The following is a 21964-nucleotide window of genomic DNA, read 5'->3' on the forward strand; positions in this document are numbered from 1 at the left end:
AAATCTTGCCTCAGATACTTATTATCTGTGTAATCATGGACAGATCACCTCACCTCATTGTACCTCAGTTTCCTCATCTGTAAAATGAGGCTGATAATAGCACCTTGCTCACAAGATTATTATGAAGATCAAATAAGATAATATATGTTAAAGTGCTTTTCAATCCTGAAAGTCCTGTATCAAGGGTTATTATAACCTGGGACTCTATGTGTAGATTTCAAGGGGTCCATGAAACTGAATGGAAAAAATAATTACATACTCATTTTCACCAACCCCTGACTGAAATTTGGCATTTCCTCCACTATTTAAAAATATGACGCAGAGTAGGAGGTCTATAGCCTTCTCCAAAGCACCAGAGGGGTCTTAGCACAGTGCCTGGCACTTGGTAAGCTCAATGTAAAAGCTGATTTCCTTTCCTTCCCTGTGACACACATAAAACAGAGAATCCCTGCCCTCTATTATTGCCAGGAGTGGGTTCTCTCAGCCTTGTCCAGACAGGCTTGACTGGGGTAGGAAGCAGCTCACTGCCGGATCCAATCAGCACTCTCCCTGCCTCCATCCTTGGTACTCTGCTGGCTAGCCAGCCTTAGCCAGAACCCTGTGCCTGGGAGCCCAGCAGGGCTTGCAGCCCAAAGTTCTATCAGCACCGGAAGCCAGAGAAAGAGGGTGGAAGGGATGGATATCCGGCGTTGGCTGCTCGGAGTGCCTGGACCAGGCTCCCCCTCCCCCTTCCTGCTATTTTCCAGGCTGCCTCTTTCCGTCTTCCCTTGGCACTGGCTCTAGCTTTCCTGTTTCCCTGCAAGGTGTACCAAGGGGACAATTATTATAGTAATTGTAGCTAACATTTCTCTAAAAGTGCATTCTCTACATTATCTCATTTGGGACTTACAAGAGTTAAGGAGACATCAATACACCTTTTCAGGTTATTACAACGACAACAGATAAATAATAAATAGCCACCATTTTTATAGCACTTTAAGGTTTGCAAAGTGTGCTAAGAATATATCTCATTTGATCCTCACAACAACCCAAGGAGGTATTATCTTCATTTTACAGCTGAGGAAACTGAGGCAGACAAATTGCCCAAGGTCACATAGCTAGGGAGTGTCTGAGACTGGATTTGAACTCAAGAGTTCCTGACTCTAGACCCAATGCTCTATTCACTGGGCCATCTAGCTGCATCAGTAATGGTGCTTAATAAATGTTAATTGAATTAGAACTTTGAGGCCATTCATGGCTAGTTGCCTGTGCTGTAGACATGGACCATCCTCCCTTCTTTCTGCTTAAAAGTCCAGCTTCCTGCCATTTTTAGAATGGGCTAGGAGTCCAGGCTCATACAATTGATTTGGTTCTCTCAGACCTCTCACTTTAGCTCCTCACTGCTTGTGACATCAAAGAAGAAAAATCAACCAGGCGTGCTTGAGCAAGTCCTCTTCCTATAACCCTTCCAAAGGTGGGCTAGATCCAGCTCCTCGCAGCTGACAAGAGCTGATTGTTAAATCTATCATCAATGTGATGATTTATACCACAGAAAAATAACAAATGCTACAAATCAGACAATGTATTATTTTGTTGATTGTATTAACTTAAGGAAGGGACAGAGAAAATGTTAATAATACAAATTAAACTTTAATGTGGGTCCTGAATACAGGATTTTTTTTTTGAGAGCCATTTGTTAAATATTACCTGGCATTCTCCTGCCCCTTGCCCCACTCTGGTGTCTTAAGGAGCTCTGGTATGAAGGGGATTTGGCTGCAGGATGACTAGACAAACACCTTGACAGAGCTGAGTGTGCTGGATTTCAAGGTTGGCCTCTCTGAAGGAGACCTAGGGAGGCAGCCAGATGCAGAGGAAGATGCTGGATTTGGTGTGCAAAGACCTGGGTTTGGATCCTGACTCTGTCATTTACACCTGGTGTGACAGCAGGCAAAACACTTCATCTCTCTGGGCCTCCATTCCATAACCTATAAAGAGAAAAAAAAGTAGAGGCTGAAGAAAACTAATTAGAATGGTAGAGGAAGTGGAGAAAATGAGACAAGGATGGGCGTGCTTATCTCTCTGCCTACTTTCTATCTCCCCAGCAAATAGCAGCTTCCTGAGGACAGGGATTTTTTTGCTCAGTCTATCTGTCTTTCTGTCTCTCTGTTTCTGTCTCTTTCTCCCTTCTCTCAGCCTGCATCTCTCTCTTTGTGTTTATGTTTCTGTCTCTATCTGTCTTTGCCTTCCTTTTTCTGTCTCCTTTCTCAATCTCTGTCTCTGTCTTTGTCACTCTGCTGTCTCTCCCTGTTTCTGTCTCTCTCTTTCTTTTTCTGTCTTCTCTCAATCTCTGTTTCTGTGTCTCTGTGTGTGTTTCTCTGTGTGTCTCTCTTTTTCCCTCTCTGCTTCTCTCTTTCAGTCTGCCTGCTGCCTATCTTGTCTGTCTCTCTATTTTTCCCTACCTCTCCCCCTCCCGATCTCATATATATTCCAAGCATCTAGGGACAAGAAGCAGCTGGTCAAGGAGGTCTTGGGCTCAAGTCCTGTATGAACCGGAGCAGGTTTCATGGGCTCTCAGGAAACTCTCTAAGAGGCCTACAAACCACAGATTAGAAAGCAAATGGTGATTTCCACTGACAGGGGGTGGGGGTGGGGATTTCCTCACTGGAATTTCCCCATGACAATGAAATTGTGGGCCTAGTCCCATCCCAGCACCTGACACATATTAGATATTCAAATACTTTAGCCACATAATGAGAAGACAAGACTCATTGGAAACAGCTCTGATGCTGGGAAAGATTGAAGGCAAAAAGAAAAGGGGATGACAGAGGATGAGATAGAGTCATGGAAACAACGGATGCGAGCTTAGAAAGACTTTAAGAGATGGTGGAGGATAGCAGGACTTGGCGTACAAAGGTCCATGGGGTCACAAAGAGTCAGATGTGATTGAACTACAACAACAAATGTTCAGATGTTCACTGAAATAGTGCCTTCCAGGGAAGAAGATGGGGGCTCTCTTCTGTAGTGAATTCTTCCTCAGGAGGGCAGTTACATTTGATCTGGCCACAGCCCTGGGGATTGAGAAAGTCCAAGTTAGTGACCCATCCAACTGCACCTCATGGAAATGGGTTGTTGACATCGGAGACAAGAAAGCCTTGAGATATTCCACTGTTTGTCTCTCCTTGCCCAGAGCTATCCTGGGGATGTTAGCAACAGTGAAGCCCTTACTTCACCTCTAAGAGGAAAGGGTTCCCATGCCTCCTTTGGAGAAACCAAAAAGCTTCCACACACACCTTCCTGGTTTCATAACCCCAGGTGTCAGCCTCACTCCTCCTCCTTCCCCTCTTCCTGGTGCTTAGGACTGTGCCACTGGCTGGATTCTTACCAGGTCTTCTTCTTCTGAGGTTAGGCAAGGGGAGATAGCAAGCAGAGATGGTCACTGACTCAGTTGCCTCTTCCCACCCAGTCACCCCCATTATCTTCTCTGCTAATAAATCGCAGGGGGGAGAGAGAGAGACAGAGACAGAGACAGAGACAGACAGAGACAGAGAGACAGAGAGACAGAGACAGAGAGTCAGAGACAGAGACAGAGACAGACAGAGAGACAGAGAGGACCTGGGGAAGGGCGCAGTGCCTTTCTGTTACCTCAGGAACCACTTGTATTTATAGTTTTCCAGATGGGGAGGGAACCAGATGAGGAGCCTGGTGGTCTAGTCTCCTGAGGATGGTGCCCAATAATATGGGTTGTAATAGAAGTATGTATAGAATACTTGTACGCACATATACATACATACACAGACATATATGTATATGTGTGCACATATACATATATTATATATGTATGATTATTTGCATCTGATGGTAGCCATCTCTGGGGTGGGGAGAGGGAAGAAACAAAGGAAATAAAAGAAATTTACATGATCACTTTGTTGTATATTTGGAGGGGATAGCCAGTTGTACATGGGAGATTTGGTTTCATGGGCAGTGGTCTTTTTTTATTGTATTGTGTTATGGAAATGCTTGTTTTGCTTTGTAAATTGAAAATAGAACAAATTTTAAAAAGAAAAAGGTGTGAACAAACAAAAAAGCAACCAGGTAGTGCAGTGGAATGAGCATTGAATTTCGTCAGAAGCATCCCAAGGGTCTTGGCCCCCTCCTCACTCTGCTACTTACTATCTGTGTGACATGGGCCAAGTTGTTTCCATTTTCTGAGCCTCAGTGTCCTTATCTGTCAAAAGAGAGGGTTGGACCAGCTGACCTCCAAGGCTCCTCCCAACCCTAGATCTGTGGTTCTCTCTGAACCAGAGAAGATCCCTCCACTGCCCATCTTCCCACAACCCAGAAGTACTCACATCTCACAGCCTGAAGTTCACACAGCTTTAGACTGAAAGGGACCTTGGTCCAACTCTCTCCTTTGAAGGATAATGACACTGAGGGCCAGAGAGGGGCAGTGACCAGCCCTGGGTCACAGATGTCACCAACAGGCCTATTCCACAGTCCCACAAAGCTGTACCTTCTCCTGCTCCCTCCCTGGAGTCTCCTGGAGAAGATGAGTTTGCTGTAGGCCCCGTGGGACACCCAGGCCCAGGAGAATCCAAGCAGAGAGGTAATAGAATGGAAGCTTGGGACTTCTTGGGCCTGCTGCCCAATTTCCTTTAGGCCTGCTGCCTGATTTTCCCCAGGCCCCAAATGCTCTGGGGCACGCCATTGAGCAATGTGTTGGTTCTCTCAGTCCTTGCCAGGGCATAGTTCGATAGTGTCTGTCTTTGGCATTGAGTCCGGAGGCCCTGGCAGGCTTTGAATGGAATTGTACAAAAAAGACTGCCCTTGGATTTTAGAGGGCTCCTTTGAGGAATCCGTCCCCTGCTGGGACTTGCCCTGGGGACTGTCAGTTCCCTCAAATAGCAGCTCCTCCACTCCAGATAAAGAGAGAGTGTGCTGGCTGTCAGGAGTGGGAGGGAGACCCAAAAAAAGACTCCAGGGAAGCTGGCAAGAGCTGAGGAGCCGTGCAGCCACGAATGCAAGGCAGCTTACTGCTTAGCACAGAATGGGATCCATGAGCCTCAGGGGACTGAAACAAATACCACGTGGACGTGCAGGCAAGATGGAAGGCCCAGGCATGCCAATCAGAAGAAAGCAGGAGGGGCCTTCTCTCGAGGGAGCTTGGGAGGCTGGGGGTGGGCACAAACCCAATTCCAGGTGATGAGACTTTATTGAGGGGCCTTTTGCAGGCTAGGCTTTGGGGAAAAGGAGTCTGCAAGGAGTTAATATTCTATCGGGGAAGGGGAAATAACTTGCCATCAACCAACAAATATTTACTCTTGCCCTCTATGTGCCAAACATTGGGCTAGGTGCTAGGTATACAAAGGCAAAAAATGACAACCCCTGTCCTCAGAAGGTTTAGCTTCTCCTGGGGGGGAAGTGAAGTGTACACAGGCAATTCAACACAAAACACAGGAACAAGACTGCACCTGGGATGCCATCCTCATCCAGAGGAGCAGCTGACCAAGTCTGAACGCAGATCGAAGCATACTTTTTTCACTTTCTTTATTTTTCTTGTTTTGTTTTGTGTTTTGTTTGTGTGTCTGTTTTTTGGTCTGTGTTTTCTTTGACTACATGACTAATGTGCAAATATGTTTCATATGATTTCACATATAATTGATATCAAAGTGCTTTTTTTCTCAAGGAAGACAGAGGGGAAGGAGAGAGAATTTAAAGCTCAAAATTTTTTTTCAGTTAAAAATTTTCATAAGTAATTGAGAAAAAAATCAGATAACAGAGGAAAAAATAGAATTATTTAAAGCACTAAGGGGAAAAGGGACATGCTCAGGGGCACAATTTGGAGGAAGAATTAATCAGTAGGAAAATCAGGAAAAGCCTCAAGGGTAGTACCTGAACTGAGGTGTGAAGGGAGCTTCTAAGAGGAGAGGAGGGGAGGAGAGAGTGTTCCTTCCACTTGAGGGGCAGAGTATTCAAAAGAAGACAGGTGAGAGATAGGAGCTTGTCCACAGGCCATGACAAGTATGTGAGGATAGAGAAGTATGTCAAATCCACCCATCTTTATGAAGAAAAAGTCGTGTCAGACTCACGTCATTGTCTTCAAAGCCAGAAACCCATCCACATAACCACGACAGCAGTTAACTCAGCTAGGTGGTACCATGAATAGTGCTGGTCTTGGAGTCAAAAAGACCTGAGTTTTAATCCAGCCTCAGATACCTATTAGCCGTGTGACCCTGAGCAAGTTATTTAACCACTGCCTGCCTCAGTTTCCTCACTGTAAAAATGAGGATAACGTGAGGTTCGAATGAGATCACTAAAAAAGCACTCAGACCTGTGCTTGGCACAATTGTTGTTCTGACTCTTTTGACCTCATCTGAGGTTTTCTTGGCAGAGCTACTGGAATAATTTAACATTTCCTTCTCTAGCTCATTTTTCAGAAGAAAACTGATGCAAACAGTGGTAACTTGCCCAGGATCACACAGTTAATCAGTGTTGGAGGCCAGGTTTGAACTTAGGAAGGTGAGTCTTCCTGACTTGAAGCATTCTATCTAGGTTTTCTGTTCACTACACCACTTAACTGCCCTAGCTTGACACATGGTAGGCATTTAATAAATGACTTTTTCCTTCCTGTCTTTCTATCTCATTTGAACCTCACAACAACTCTGGGGAGGCAACCTTTTTGTCCTTTGTGCTGGTTTTTTAACCAAACCTATGATTTCATTAGGGCTGGAAGCTCCCATATGGAAACTCTCTTTGACAGATTGGTGACTCCTTTGATTGTCTGTTCTTAGATAATTCCCTGAGCTGATGAGAAGGGAAATGTCTAGGCCAACCTCTGTAATGGAGTCAGGACCTGAACCCAAAGCCATCCCTTGATCCACCATGCGGCATCTGGTGAGGTAGGTACTCCCTATTCTGATTTTACAGATGTAGAAATACAGGTAATGAAGCAAAGATTTCCTTCTCACATACCATGTTCCAGTCAAACTGGTGTACTTGATGTTTTCTATATTCCATTTCCAGCCTCCATGCCTTTGCACATGCTATCTGGACTATGAAATTGCTTTGTATTGATAGGTAACATATTAACTTAGGCTCAGCCCTCTAGAGCCAAAAGAGACCTCAGCAGACACCTAATCTAACCCTCTCATTTTCCAGACAAGGACCCTGAAGCCCAGGAAAGTGATTTACCCAAAGCTATAAGTAGTTAAGTATGGAAGAGAGGATTTAAACCCAGATCTTCAGACTCCAGGGCCAGAGTTCTTTCGCCTGTACCATAAGGTACATGTTATTTCCTGTTATTAGGATGTAAACTCCTGGCTGGCAGGACATGTTTCTTCTTTGTAGCTCCAGTGCCCAGCAGAGCACCTGGCACATAGTAGGCAATTAATAAAAGTTGACTGGAGAGAACTCATGCCCTTGGGATTTTATGTGAGCTGGGGGAATGGTATAGTTTTAACCCTTCAGTACAGGTTTAACCCAGCCAGTAAGATGATAAATCCTGACTGGTCTAAAAGAAGGAAGATGCCATGGGTGCTCATGAGCATTTTGTGAACATCTTTGAGCTCAAAACTTGGAAGAAATCTAGAATTGCCCTTAGAACAAGGAGGCACATGACTCACAAATTTTCTTCAGAGTGGAAAACAAAAGATCTAGTTTCATCATTGGTCCAAAAGCAGTCAGAAAACTTGAGCATATATATAGTGCCTACTGCATGCCAGACACAAGGCTAAGTGCTTTTTAACAAATATCTCACTTGATTCTCACAACTCTGTGATCAATCAATCAATCAGACATATAAACAATAAACATTTATTAAGCACTTACTATGGCCCAGGTACTATGCTAAGTGCTGGAGGTACAAAAAAAGAGGCAAAAAACAGTCCTTGCCCTCAAAGAGCTTACACTCTATGGAGGGAACTAATATGCAAACTGCTGTATACAAAGCAAGCTACGTATAGGGTAGGGAGTTAACGGAAGGAAGGCACTAAAATAAAGGGGGATGGGGAAAGGCCTCTTGTATAAGGTGGGATTTTAGTTGAGACTTAAGAGAAGAGTGCTATTTTTATTCCTATTTAACAATCAAGAAAAATGAAGCAGACAGAGATTAAATGACTTGCCCAGGATGATACACTTGCTGGATTTGAACCCATCTTTCTGACTCCAGGCCTAGAACTCTATCCACTGCACCACCAGCTGCCCCTGAGAAGGGAGCTTGGAGGTCATCAAGTCTAATCTTTTCATTTTACAGGTGAGGAAACTGAGGCACAGAGCTGTAAAATGCCTTACTCAGGGCCACACAACTAATAAGAGTCTGAGGGGGAATTTGAACCCAGGCCTTCCTAAATCCAAGTCCAGCATCCTATCCACTACATCTTACAGACTCTGATAATTGTAGCTTAAATTATTAACATCTGCCTTAGAGGTGGAAGAGGAAGTAAATTCTTTGAAGAACTTGACAAGACTCTCCAAATTACATCAATATGTCCTTTAAGACTCAGTGACTTCAATTCAAAAGGTAAAATGTAAGGGAGAAATATACTGGAAATTACATCTCATAGTCAATAAACGATGGTAGAAATAAGCATTTATGAAGCTTGTACCAAAACTTCATACCTATATGTCATGAATACTATTTTCAAGATGAGAAATAGAAGGTACTGGGAGTGACAATATTTAATTCCATCACACACAAAATTGAAATTGGCTACATCTTAACAGACAGGAAATGAGTGATTAGTTACTGATGTGAGAGTCATTTCTGGATCTGTTGTCTGTGTACAGTCAGACCTTCAACTTGTCAGAGCAAAGAAGGTATGGCATGCAATTAAATCAGCTCCAGCCTAACCTGTTCAAACAAATTATTGCTGGGGAAAAAAAACAGATAAAGGAAGAGATATCAACATAGATTATTGCTATTTCCTGTGGATTTTTTTAAACTCTACCTACAATTTCATTGGCACTGGGAACTCCCAATAGGGAAACTCCCTCTACCAATGCAGACTGGCACGTGTACTTGGATTACAGCCCTTGAGAATTGTCTAGAGCATTGAGATATAAAATGATTCACCCAGGGTCACTCAACCAAGAGACAGTCCTTGAACTCAAGTTTCTGACCTGGAAGCTGACTTTCCCTTCGTTATATCATGCTACTTCTTGTGGAAATTTAATCCATGTAAATGAATGGCCATAATAAGGAAGCCTGAAGAGTCTAGAAAGTGCCTTAGCCAGTAAACTCATTATCTCCTTGCCAAATCGAGAAATATGGTAGCCAAAAACAACATTGGTTTAGAATATAAACTCACTTGCAAAATCTCATTTCCAGGGGAATGGCAGAAGATAAATGAGTAGTATCAGCTCATTAAAATAAGGTTGGGGGGGTGGAGCCAAGATGGTGAAGTAGAAAGATACACATACACATAGATCCGAACAAACAAACCACAGAACGGCTAGAGGGGACCAAGCCAGGGCGAATTCTGCACCCAGAGATCACGGAGTATTGGAGTGAGGGAGATTCCTGCTCCGGAGAGACCTGCGGACCTCTCGCGGGGGTCCTTCACGCCGCGGACTGGGCACTGGGACGGGGAGCGGAGTGCGTCCCTGCCGCAGCCGCGACACTGAAGGGAGGAGATCCGAGAGGGCTACGGGGACGGGATCTCCAGCGGCCACGCGGGTCCCCCCACCCACAGAGGGAACTGCAAACCTCTCGCAAAAGGTCCGTCGCGCTGCAGACGCGGAGCCCAGTCCAGACCTGCGCAGCTGGGGCTCTGAGAGGTACAGATCTGAGCAGGCTTCAGAGAGGGGATCTCCAGCAGCGGCACAAGCCCCCCCCACCCCCACAGGTGACGAGGGTGGGTGAGAGAGTCTCTTTGGCGGGTCGAGAGGGGAGTGGGGTGCCCCCATGGTTCGGGCCCCCCCCCGGGAGATAGAAGCTGAGAGGCGGCTGCAGACAGGGGCTCCCCAAGCGGGCAGGAGCCTGGATCCATTGTGGAAGGTCTGTGCATAAACCCCCAGAGGGAACTGTGCCTGAGAGGCGGCCCTGCCCCTGACCACCTGAACTTAATTCTCACACTGAATAACAGCCCTGCCCCCGCCAAAAATCCTAAGGCGGGAAGCAGCATTTGAATCTCAGTCCCCAAACGCTGGCTGGGAGGACCAGGAGGCGAGGTGGGTGTGAGGAGAACATTCAGAGGTCAGACCACTGGTTGGAGAAAATGCCAAGAAAAGGGAAAAGAAATAAAACTATTGAAGGGTACTTTATCGGAGAAAAGACACTTCCTCCCTTCTTTTCTGATGGGGAGGAACAATGCTTGCCATCAGGCAAAGACACAGAAATCGAGGATTCTGTGTCCCAGCCCACCCAGTGGGCTCGGGCCGTGGAAGAGCTCAAGAGGAATTTTGAAAATCAAGTTAGAGAGGTGGAGGAAAGACTGGGAAGGGAAATGAGAGGGATGAGGGAGAAGCATGAAAAGCAGATCAGCTCCCTGCTAAAGGAGAACCAAAAAAATCTTGAAGAAATTGGCACCTTGAGAACTAGCCTAACTCAGCTGGCAAGGGAGGTGCAAGGGGCCAATGAGGAGAAGAATGCTTTCAAAAGCAGAATTAACCAAATGGAAAAGGAGATTCAAAAGCTCACTGAAGAAAATAGATCTTTCAAAACTGGAATGGTACGGATGGATGCTAAGGACTTTTCGAGAAAGACAGATATCTCAGAACATACCGCGCAGATTCGAAAAATGGAAGATAATGTGAAATATCTTATTGGAAAAACAACTGACCTGGAAAATAGAATCAGGAGAGACAATGTAAAAATTCTGGGACTACCTGAAAACCATGATCAAAAGAAGAGCCTAGACATCATCTTCCATGAAATTATCAAGGAAAACTGCCCTGAGATTCTAGAACCAGAAGGCAAAATAAATATTCAAGGAATCCGCAGAACACCGCATGAAAGAGATCCAAAAAGAGAAACTCCTAGGAGCATTGTGGCCAAATTCCAGAATTCCCAGGTGAAAGAGAAAATATTGCAAGCAGCTAGAAAGAAACAATTCAAGTATTGTGGAAATACAATCAGGATAGCACAAGATCTGGCACCCTCTACATTGAGGGATAGAAGGGAATGGAATAGGATATTCCAGAAGTCAAAGGAACTAGGACTAAAACCAAGAATCACCTACCCAGCAAAACTGAGTATAATACTTCAGGAGAAAAAAATGGTCTTTCAATGAAATAGAAGACTTTCAAATTTTCCTGATGAAAAGACCAGAGCTGGAAAGAAAATTTGACTTTCTAACACAAGAATGAAGAGAACCATGAAAAGGCGAACAGCAAAGAGAAATCATAAGGGACTTACTAAAGTTGAACTGTTTACATTCCTACATGGAAAGACAATATTTATAACTCTTGAAACATTTCAGTATCTGGGCACTGGGTGGGAGTACACACACACACACATGCACACACACACACATACATAGAGACAGAGTGCACGGAGTGAATTGAAGAGGATGGGATCATATATTAAAAAAAAAATGAAATCAAGCATTGAGAGAGAAATATTGGGAGGAGAAAGGGAGAAGTTATATGGGGCAAATTATCTCTCATAAAAGAGGCAAGCAAAAGACTTATTAGTGGCGGGATAAAGAGGGGAGGCAAGAGAAAAACATGAGGTCTACTCTCATCACATTGTACTAAAGGAAAGAATATAATGCACACTCATTTTGATAGGAAAACCTATCTCATAATACAGGAGAGTGGGGGACAGGGGCACAAGCAGGGTGGGGGGGAGGATGGAGGGGAGGGCATGAGGAGGAGAATGCAATACGAGGTCGACACTCATGGGGAGGGAAAGGACCATAAGAAAATAGAAGTAAAGGGGGACAGGATAGGATGGAGGGAAATATAGTTAGTCCTATACAACACAACTAGTATGGAAATCATTTGCAAAACTAAACAGATATGGCCTATATTGAACTGCCTGTCTTCCAAGGGGAAGGGGTAGAGAGGGAGGGAGCTAAAGAAGTTGGAACTCAAAGTGTTAGGACCAAATGTAATGTTCTTACCACTGGGTAACAAGAAATACAGGTTAAGGGGTCAAGAAAGCTATCTGGCCCTACAGGACAAAAGAGAAGACGGAGACAAGGGCAGGGAGGGAGGATAGAGGAGAGAGCAGATTGGTCACAGGAGCAATTAGAATGCTTGGGTTTGGGGGGGGGAGGGGATAAAAGGGGAGAAAATTTGTAACCCAAAATTGTGTGAAAATAAATGTTAAAAATTAATTTAAAAAATTCCTTAAAAAAAAGAAATAAAAAAAATAAAATAAAATAAGGTTAGGAAGTAGAGGGGGGAAAAAACAAATTTATGGAAAGTTTAGTGTTAAGACCTAATTAAATCATCCAGAGATCATTATAACTCACATCATTGATCTCTCAGATAAGGATAACTCAGGCTCATGGTATTATCTGGGTCTATATCCACTCAAAACCAGAGCTCATGAGCCCCCACTAATGTGTTTACCTTAATAATCAGTCAGAGGATATGAGTTAAAAAAAAATCAATACTGAAATAACAAAGTAAAAAAAAATAGACAAGAAGCATCAAAAATATGAGAAAAAAATCTGTCAAGATTTCTATAAAAATAATTACTTCATCAATAACAATGGGGCATCCACATTTGCTCTCTAATGTCACAGTACCAGAAGTATTGCACAACAAAACAGAAATGGCACTTAAGTTTTTATAAAAGGAGATAAGAAGGACAGCTGGGACCTAAGCTACAGAGGAGGTCTGTGTTAGAGGTGACATAATTTTCAGGGTGTGATTCTCAAAATATTTGAAAGAGTAAGTAGCAGTAGAGTGGGGTAGGGAAGTTATAGGTATTATTATTAGTAAAATATGTTCGAGAAGACAGTATCAATGCTATGACCTATATACCTACTTTTCCATTTCTAAAATATCTGTGAGATAATTTAAACTCATAATGTGAAAATTCTTGATGAAAATATGAGAATGGAACAGAGATATTTTTAATAAACAAGAGGCAAGTCGCATCTTGATAGTCAAGTCTTGAAAGGTTCAGACATAAGATACCGCAGTGTTTATTTTTTGTTACTATAAAAAGCATTTGATTCAGCACAATGCAGGATTCCCTAACTTCCACAGTGGGTCCCTCAGATAAGATTAATCCAGGCTCAAAGTACTATCTGGGTCTACATCCACTCAAAACTGGAGCTCATGAGCCCCCACCAACGTGTTTACCTTATTAGTCACCCAGAAGCCACAATTAGTTCAAAACAGACATTTAAAAATAACTTGTAAGAAAAGCAACAATAAAACATTTTTAAAAATCTGAGAGCATACCCTTCTATAAATACACATATCATATATAGGAAGAGTGAACACACATAAGTCTCATGTAGAGAGAAGCATACATACATACATGGAACATGTGTGGGCAAAGGAATTCCCTTCCAATGCTTCAGGGCTGCCAATATCTTCTTGTCATGTGCCGATCTCATTGGCCCTGCTCCCTGATAATCTTGTGTGGCATTCACACTCTGCCAAGAGCTCAGCCTCTGGTTGGCAGGTGGGCATTGATTCCTGCTTAACTTTTGTGGTGGCTTTTTGATTTTGCTTTGACGGCCCTGTGGTCACTGCTAGTTGCTTCCAGGTGAAGCTACACTAGGCACAAAACTGTATAGGTCCTCTTTGCTCTAAGCTTCTAGCTTTAACTTCCCCTTCCCCTTCCCCTTCCGCTTTCCCTTCCCTCTGTCCTCTCCAAAAACCTTAACCTACTGCACTCTGAAACTGGGAATCCAAGGGTCCCCTGCCAAGGCCTCCCGGACCCCACTACCTTTACAGTGATTATCAATAGTAACTGTTGCTGTTTCCCTCCCAGCCTGATGTCTTTGTTTTTCTTGACCTCATTAAAGGGGCCATGCCCGGGCTACTTCTTAAACAGGCCTATTCAATGAATAGGTGTTGCCTCACCCTGAGTACCTGCAAAGACCTTGATGTAAAGGGCCCAAGGTCTCCCAGTGCATCCTGGGTCATCTCCAATCATCCTGATGAATATCTGGTCACTGGATTCAGATGACTGGAGGAGAAGTGAGGCTGGTGACCTGCACAGCCCTCCCTCACTCAAAAGAAAGTCAAGTGCAAGTCATGTCATCTTATCTCTGATGGCATGGTCTTCTTTGCAACAAAGGACAAACATGAACATGAGCTTTAACTGGAGTCCTCAGTTGATAGATAGGCTTCCTTTTTTATAGGAGGAAGAGAAAATCCTGTCATTGCTCTTTTAGCAAAAAAGCATAGAGATTTTTCTTGCACTCTCCTTTTAGAAAGGAAAAACATCTAACACAGCCAGTCATCAGACTAGGGGGGAAAAAGTTAAGTTGTTCTTCTCCTAAGAGAATCTATCTGTTTCCCTATGTTTTAGATAGATGCACATTCCAGAAGGAGAGTCTTCATTCCAGGACAAATTCTTTGGAATACAGAGTCAGAGTTGCTTCAGTCAACTGGTACCATTGGACTTAATTCTATTTTTTGAACTGGAGTTCCTACTTACCAAAGGTAGGGTCTCATTTCAGAGGCTTCCTTCTGACTTAGGGTAAGAAAATTGTGATTTTTTTCCCCCCTCCAATGCCTAATTGGTAAAAACCACCTAGCCAACATCCATTCTATAAGTTGCCCTCCCGCTCTACTATCAGGTCTGTTACTGTTTGAATCTCTCCACACCTCCATTCCAAATTTTTCAACTCTGAAAACTCTTTTGCTAGCCCATGAAAATGAGAAGGAAAGGAAAAACACACAGTAAGAAAACCAAGCCCAAGGGCCAAGGTCACTGTCTTACTCCTGTCTTGGCCTTTTGTGTGTCTGTGTAGCCAGCAAACCTTTCCAACCTTGGATGTCTTAAAGGTTTGTCTTGAAAGTCAGCATTCAGATCATAAAATCTTCCACGGATTTAACAAAGCGGAGTAACAAACAATGGACTTAACAAAGTGATTAATAAACATCTGTCACCTGTTCTGAGGACTTGGTTTAAAAAAAACACCACCACCCAACCTCAAAGCAAAGAGCTAGGGCTGTGCAGGGTAAATAAAGGTTTGTTGACTGACTGAGGGACTATTTCTCAATCTGAATTGGCAAGGGCCATGCTTATCCAACAACACTGGTGAGACAGGAGGAGGGAGAGCTATCTCATTGGGTAGGGCAGGACTTTTACCTGTGTATGGAATACTCATAAAAAGACAAGGACAAAACAAAATCCCTGCCTCCAAGTAGCAGACATTCTACTATGTCAATAAGCTGCTTGGGAGTGTCTACAGAGTGCAATGGATGAAATGTGGGACTTGAAGCTGAGAAGAGCTGAGCTGGAATTCTGCCTTAGGCACTTACTGGCTGTGTGACCTTGAGCAAATCACTTAACCTCTCTCCCCCTCAGTTTCCTCATCTGTAAAATGAGAATGCTCCTATCTCCTCCCTCCTGAGCTATAAAATATCTCTCAGGGAGATAAAATATATGAAGTGCTTTACAATCTTTCAAGTGCTACATAAATGTTAGCTATTTTTATTTCTATTATTATTAATTTGAGGAAGGACAGAGATTTAACAACTGGGGATATGGGGATTCGTGTTCATCCTTCATTGCCGAAGAAGACTATGCCATCGGAGAAATGATGACATGACTTGCACTTGACTTTGTTTGAGTGAGGGAGGGCTGTGCAGGTCACCAACCTCATATCAGGTCACTGAATTCAGATGGCTCTGGAGGAGAAGTGAGGCTGGTGACCTGCACAGCCCTCCTTAACTCAAAACAAAGTCAAGTGCAAGTCATGTCATCATTTCTCCAATGGCATGGTCTTCTTTGGCAACGAAGGATATAGGGATTAAAGAGGATTTCAAGAAGGAGACAGGGCCTGAGTTGAGTCTTTGCTGTTCAGTTATGTCTGACTCTTTGTGACTTTGGGGGGAATTTTCTTGGGAAAGATACTAGAGTGATTTGCTGTTTCTTTCTCCAGCTCATTTTATAGATGAAGAAATTGAAGCAAATGGAGTGAAGTGATTTGCCCAGTCACACAGCTAGTAAGTGTCTGAGGTTGGATCTGAAACTCAGGTCCTCCTGACTCCAGACCTGGCGCTCTATCTACTATACCAGCTAGCTGCTCCAATCTGAGCCCTAGAAGGTCCAAGGATTTAGAGAGATAGAGATGAAAAGGCAATGCATTCCAAGCATGGGGGTGGCTAGAGATACTCACATTGTAGACCCCTGATAGATTTGTGCTAAATGAAATAAACGCCTTTTACTCCTATCTTGACTGATGCAGGTGAAGGAACTTTGATCACTCCCCACCTCCTCCAACAAACAGGGCAGCCTTGTCACTGCCTTGCCAAATACATTTTTAAAACGTAGTAAGTTGTTTGTCATAGAAGTTTAATATTCAATCCTTTTTTTTTTTTGCTCTTCTCTGTATGTAAAGATGCTTGTGGATAATTCAAAATCCACAATAAAAAAAAAAGAAAAAATGAAGAGATACAGTGCCCCACATAGTCTGATCTCACTGCTTTGGGTTTTTACCAAGTTCTTAGAACAGGCAACAGACGTTGATTAATCATTCTGCTAAATCCAAATTGGAAACATTCTCTAAACCACTTGCAGGGATGGGCCCTTGCTATCCATTTTAATTATAAATATAAGTATATAATATAACATGTATTATATTATGTAACAATATAATATAAAGTAATAAATTAGTTCATTTCTTACGAATGTGTGCCACTTTACATAGCACACGTGAAGGCTGCCTGTAACATTGCCTCATTTTGTCTGAACCAAAGAACTGCAGAGTAAAATATCATTATATGGGTATGCCATGCTGGGTGGTCCTGTGCACTTTCTCCCATGTCTCATAATCAATTCCAAAATTCTTTAGCGAGACATTGAGAATGTTCTTGTATCACTTCTTCTGATCTCCATGTGAGCACTTGCATATATGAGTTCTCTGTAAAATAGTCCTTTAGGCAAACGTGATTTGCTATTCGAATGTGGCCAACCCATCAGAGCTGCACTCCCTGCAGTAGAATATGAATTCTTGGCACTTCAACTCAAGTTGAAGGGGAAACTTAGGGAAAGGGAAACAAGCCTTGAACACACTGGCACCTTGCTGGTGCTTCTTTGAAACAGTCCAACTGTTCTAGAAAACAATATGGAATCATGAGACAAAATTCAGGGAAGTGTTCGTATCCACCACTGACCAGAAGTATCAAGGGTTAAAGAGAGAAAGAAAGGCATCAGGTATACCTAGCACAGCGTCTGGCATATGGTAGACACATGATAAAAGCTTCTTGTATCAATTGATCGATACCAGAATATTCATAGTAATGTCTTATGTAGTGGCAAAAAACTGGACCCAAAGTGGGAAACAAAGCCATTCCTCATCTATTGGGAAGTGGCTGAGTCAATTATGACATGTGAACAAATGATAATGTGTTGTAAGAAACACCAAATATGAAAACTCCTAAGAAGCATGGGAAGATTTGCATGAACTGATGCAGAGTAAAGGAGGCAGAACCAAAAGATCAGGGAATACTATCATGTCAACAAAGGCAGCACCAAAAGGCAACTGGTCCTAGCTGAACTTCAGTGATAACTGGGGCCAAGAAAATGAAAATATTTCCCTCTCAGTAGAAAGCTAGGGGATGATGGGTATGGAATGTTGCACATACTGTCAGATGCAACCACTTTGATTTAGCCTGTTGCTTTTTCTTTGTTGTGAGGGTGGAAGGTTCATGATAGGAAAGTTTCAGGGAACAATTATGATAGGGGAAAAATAAAAGACAAAATCTATTTTAAAAATAACTCAAGGAAAGGCAATGCATTCCTGAAAGATGGAACAAATGAATTCCCTGATTAATTCAAAACCTATAAAGCCACCATGATTCTACATTTATAGAATTTGGAGCTTAGAAGGGACCTTAGAGATCATCTAGTCCAATCCTTTCACTTTATAGATGAGAAAATTGAAGCTCTGAGGGTTGATGTCATAGAGTAAGATAAGAAACTTCTCATTGACGAGAGTCCCCATGACCTCCACTGGTAGAGATTGCAGCTTTTTTATCCTCTCATCCTGGCCATTATTGTCCAGATCTTTCCTTCAGTCTTTCCTAGAGGATTCTTCTGTTCCCTGAGGGGATTCACATCATTGGCCATGCTCTTTGTCTTTTAACATTACCTGGGTAGCAGTTCTCCACCAGCACTGCCCATCTGTTGTCCCCAGCTGACCGATCCACCTTCTTTTCTAACCATATGTGTCTCTGAGGATGTCCCATGCAACAGCTTTGTGGTTATGTTCATAGGTCCAGGGCTTCAGTGGATTTTATTTTGACTGAGTATGCAGAGAAGCAATACAACCTCATGACCAGAGATGACCTTTAAGCCTAGGGGATCTGGGTTCAAATTCTGCTTTTGACATACATGGCCTGTGTGATCCTGGGGAAGTCACGTAACTTCTAAATGGTTTAGGCAATTCTTCTAGCGTATTGATGACACTTTAAGGTTTGTAAAGCACTTTACAAATGTAATCTCATTTGGTTCTCACAATCACCCTGGGAAGTTGGGGCTCTCATTGTTCCCATTTTACAGATGAGGAAACTGAGACTGAGAAAGGGACTCAGGATGACAAAGCTAGATAAGGAGTGTCTGGGGCAAGATTTCAACTCAGGTCTTCCTGACAGCAAGTCACTTTACTACTAAAACTGTAAGTTGGAGAGACGGTACTGACCCGCAGTGGTAGAAGGAGAGAAATGAAATCGTAGATCCAGTCCCTACCCTTTAAGTGTTCACCAGATCAACCTCTATCTATCCAAGTTATTATATTCACCTTTCCTCAACAATCTAATCTCTTCATCCTATTATCTCAGTTTTCAGAAAGTTCTGGAACTCCTAAGAATGAAATTATGGGGTCCAATCCCTCTCCTTTAAGTATTCGCGAGGTCAACTTTTATTAATCCAAGTTATAATCACCTTTTATCTACAGTCTAATTGTGTCCTATCTCACAAGGTCAAGTGTTCAATGCAATTCAAAAAGTATGTATTAAGAGTTTTCTATGTGATTCTTTGCTACATGCTGGGGAAACAAACATAAGTCATCCCTGCAGGAGGTGACAGGGTGTAATGGAAAGGACATTTGGAATCAGAGGGTCTGGGTTCAAACCCAGGCCTACTACCTAGTGAGATAGAGTACAGGTTATGACGGATCAAATGTGACCTTTGGCGAGCAAGTCACTTAACCCATATGGAACTCAGTTTTCTTCTTTGTAAAATGAGAAACTATAAGTCTTAGAGTTGGAAGAGATCTTAAGAGGTCATCTGAAACCACCCCCTTCATTTTACAAATGAGAAAACAGGATTATAGAGGTGACTTGCCCTAGCAAATTTAGGATGGGAATCCAGATTCTTTCTTCTACTATGCCACCCTGATTGAGCCCCCCACCTCCTCCAGCTCAAAAACTATGACCTTTTCCAATGAGGTCCCTATTATTCTGTAATCTGTGAACTGCTTTCCATGCTTACCTATTCACTTCACCCTCTAGTTTTCATTCACTAAGCAGGGACTTCAGTGTTAATTCAAGTTTGAGTACCACTGCTTACAGGGGCTTTAACTTTTAACTTTAATTTTTCTTCCTCCTTAACATTGTCTCATATTACTTCATGAACCTTTGTATATATTTTGTGTTCATTCACTGGGCAGCCACGTGTGTTGCCTCCCCAGCCAATAGGATGTAAGGTTCTTGAAGGCTGGGCACTAGTTAGTGGTTTTTGTACAAGAATGAACATTTGCTCATTACTCAGGGTCTCCCTTCACCAAAGCAGGTTTCAAAGCATCTGTTACTTAAGCAGATAAATTCCAGGGAGTTGTTTGAGTCAAGAGAAGCAAAGTGATTTGCCCAGAGTCACGTAGGTGGCATTGGGATGAGGTCAGGCAATTGAGAGCCATATCCTCCCAGTAATTTATACAAATGAAGGTTTTTCCATGTGGGATAGGGAAGAAACTGGTGTCCAGGAGACAGTAAAAAACTTGGCCTCTCTGATCAGCCTGGGATGGGAGGGGGAGGAAGAGATTTCTCAGAACTTGATCTCATGACCCTTGAATCCACTGCAGCTCCAAGGTGCCCAAGTCAAATTCTTTCTGGAAGAAGACTATCCCACCCTTCACCCAGGGCTTTGCCAATTGGGCAAACCTGCCTTATGTGGGGTCAGGGCTGATTGCTGGAAAATCGGGTGAGAGGCCCCAGAGCCACAGTTTGGGACTGTAAAGTCTCTAACTATGAGCCTTCAAAATGAAACAGCTCTTTAGAGAAAGAACGTTAAGGGCCTTCAGAGGCAGGCGCAGTTTTCATTCTGAAAATCTCATTAGAAAGTCTGGAGATGAACTGGAGAGCACTGCAGGCAGGCACAGGGAGTTTTATGATTTGTTCATTCAATAAATATTTATTAAGCACCCCCGGGCTAAGCTCTGGGGATACAAAAAGAGGCAGGGCCTGCCCTCAAGGAGCATATAATCTAATGGGGAAAACAACATGCAAAACACTGTGTACAAAAACAAGCCGTATACGGGATAAATAGGAAATAATGATCCTGGGATGAAGAGGGGTTGGGGAAAACATTCTGTGGGAGGTAGGATTTTAGCTGGAACTTACAGAAAGGTCAGTGAATGGTGATGGAAGAGAACTTTCCAGGCATGGGGAACAGCCAGAGAGAATGCTCAGAGCTGAGAGATGGGGTGTCTTGTTTGTGTCAGTGCCACTGGATCAAAGATCGCATTTTGGGAAGTAAGGTATAAGAAGACTGGAAAGGTGAGAGGAGACCAAATTACCATTAATGCGTTGATCAGTCATTTTTCAGTTGTGTCTGACTCTTCACCTCATTTGAGATTTTCTTGGCAAAACTACTGGAGTGTTTTGCCATTTCCTTCCCTAGCTCATTTTACAGAAGAGGAAACTGAGAGAAACAAGGTTAAGCGACTCGTCCAGGGTCACTCAGCCAGTAAATGTCTGAGGTCCGATTTGAACTCAGGAAGATGAGTCTTCCTGACTGCAGGACCTACTCTCTATCCAATGCTCCAGCTACTAATAATAGCTAGCATTTATATAATAACACTTCAAGGTTTACAAACTTATTTGGTCCTCACAACAACCCTGGGAGGTTTTATTATTACACAGATACCCCCATTTTATGGAGGAGGAAACTGAGACAGATAGTGCTGCACAGGGTCACACAGCTAGCTAGGGAGTGTCTGAGACAGGTCTGAACTTAGGTCTTGCCATTCATATGAAATAATGCTTTCTTCCTTCTATGATTACCTCATATTTACTTCTCATTGAATTATAATTTAAAGCTGTAGGAGGCCTTAAAGATTATAGGATCATAAAAGTTAGATCTGGATAAGACTTTAGAAGCCAGTGAATGCAGTGATGAGGCAACAGGTGAAGCCCAGAGAAGGGAGGAGACTTGCCAGGCATCACATAGCTGATAAATGTGAGAGGCAGGATTTGAACCCACATGGCTAGGGTCTGGGTTCATGTTGTCTCCCTCCAGCAGAATGGAAGCGGCTTCTTTTTTGTCTTTGTGCCCTCAGGGTTGAGCACAGTACCTGGAACCTACAAGTAGGTACTTGATTAATTAATGTTTGTTGAATCTCTTAGATCTCCAGCCAAGATATGTGGGGGTGGGGTAGAGGAGGAGTTGATCAGGGGTGTTCCCTGATCAGCTTGATGAGTGTACCTCTCTCCTCACCACTGAACATGGGAATGCCCATTGGCATACTGTTCAGAAGACAAAGGTGACCCCCAACTAGGATCTGTCTCAAGAGAAATAAACTTGGAACTGCCCCATGCCACCAGCCTAGCAATCATGGCCATCCTTGGGGAAAGTCATTCTCCCTCAGATAGACAGGCAAGCAAGCCTCATTGAGGCAAGCACCCTGGA

The 21964-nt window shown here is 43.2% G+C and overlaps 1 long non-coding RNA gene across 1 annotated transcript; it reads right to left on the reverse strand.

Annotated features, from left to right (window-relative positions):
- Positions 1-1609: 1609 nt before the first annotated feature.
- On the reverse strand, positions 1610-13771 carry LOC140504051 (uncharacterized). Its single transcript, XR_011966949.1, has 2 exons — positions 13415-13771; positions 1610-1964 (listed from the first exon to the last, which is right to left on the reverse strand). It is a non-coding gene; the product is annotated as an uncharacterized lncRNA (long non-coding RNA).
- Positions 13772-21964: the final 8193 nt, after the last annotated feature.

This window comes from Notamacropus eugenii, chromosome 5 (assembly GCF_028372415.1).
Source record: "Notamacropus eugenii isolate mMacEug1 chromosome 5, mMacEug1.pri_v2, whole genome shotgun sequence".
In the NCBI taxonomy this organism is placed as follows: Eukaryota; Metazoa; Chordata; class Mammalia; order Diprotodontia; family Macropodidae; genus Notamacropus; species Notamacropus eugenii.